This window comes from Arachis duranensis, chromosome 3 (genome assembly GCF_000817695.3).
Source record: "Arachis duranensis cultivar V14167 chromosome 3, aradu.V14167.gnm2.J7QH, whole genome shotgun sequence".
NCBI lineage: Eukaryota > Viridiplantae > Streptophyta > Magnoliopsida > Fabales > Fabaceae > Arachis > Arachis duranensis.
In genome coordinates, this window is record NC_029774.3 from 70,827,260 (window position 1) to 70,828,946 (window position 1,687).

The following is a 1,687-nucleotide window of genomic DNA, read 5'->3' on the forward strand; positions in this document are numbered from 1 at the left end:
ACTTCTAGTTCTCATATCTTGCCAAGAGCTTTGCTAGTTGTTAGTTTATTTTCTTTGCCATTTATATTTCTTGTCTAAAATCTTAAAAACCCCAAATATAACTCACAACCAATAACAAGACACTTTATTGTAATTCCTAGGGAAGACGACCCGAGGTCCAATACTTCGGTTTATAAATTTTAGGGGTTTGTACTAGTGACAAACAACTTTTTGTATGAAAGGATTATTGTTTGGTTTAGAAACTATACTTTACAACGAGATTTTATTTGAGAAATTCTAAACCGTCAAAAATCCATTTGTCAAAATGGCGCCGTTGCCGGGGAGTTGCAATGGTGTTGTGTTATTGGTTATTGTATATATGTGAATAGTGTAAATATCTTGCTTTTTGCTTCATTTGCTAGTGTAGAATTTTATTTTCTCTTTCCACCATGAATTCTCACTTTGGCTATGAGTTTGGTTCTAATTGTGTTGTAGGTATTGAGAGCTCCAATGAGGATGTGTATCAAGGATGGAACAATCAAAGGTGGGAGGAGCCATATGCATATGATCAATCTTCATGGCAACAACCTCCACCAATGCATTATGAAGATGAGCCACCCTATGATGCATATCAACCCAATGGCTATGGTGAATCACCCTGTGACTTTCGAGAACCACCATATGCCTATGAATCTCACCCTCAACATGAACCTCAACCATACTCACAAGCCTCTCCATACCAAGCACCTTCCTATGATCCATATCCATCATATGACCAATCATCCATACTATATTTTTATGACCATTATGAGCAAGAACCCGTAAAACTACCACAACCCTATCAAGATCACTACCAAGAACCACCTCAATACACACAATCTCCACAACCTTACCAAGAAGAACCACCTTCCTACCATGAATCCTCTCTCCAAAATGATGAACCTTCCTACCCACCACAAGCCCCAATAGACGATTTCCTCACTTTGTTACTTCAAGGACAAGAAGCCATGAAGCGGGATACGCTTGAGTTTGTGACCAACTTGACCAAGGTAGTGTCCACCTTAGCCTACCGATGTTTGAATGCTCAAGGTACTTCCATGAACCCATGTGAAAAGTCAAAAGAAGAACAAAGCATGAAGGAGAAATTGGAAAATTCGGTGGAAAAGGAGGGAGAGTCAAATTTTGTGTTGGAACAGTTGGAGAAGCCTATGATCATTGAAGAAAGGGAAGAAGTGGTTGAAGATCGAGGGGATGTTGAAAGTCCATGGGAATGTAGCATCATGGAGCACTTTCCCAAGAAGCTTGATATTGATGTTGAGGAGGGTGCGCAACTGATGAGCGGATAATTTATACGCTTTTTGGCATTGTTTTCATATAGTTTTTAGTAAGTTTAAGCTACTTTTAGGGATGTTTTCATTAGTTTTTATGTTAAATTCACATTTCTGGACTTTACTATGAGTTTGTGTGTTTTTCTGTGATTTCAGGTAAATTCTGACTGAAATTGAGGGATTTGAGCAAAACTCTGAAGAAGGCTGACAAAAGGACTGCTGATGCTGTTGGATTCTGACCTCCCTGCACTCGAAATGGATTATCTGGAGCTACAGAACTCCAATTGGCGCGCTCTCAACGGCGTTGGAAAGTAGACATCCAGGGCTTTCCAGCAATATATAATAGTCCATACTTTATTCGAAGAATGACGACGTAACTT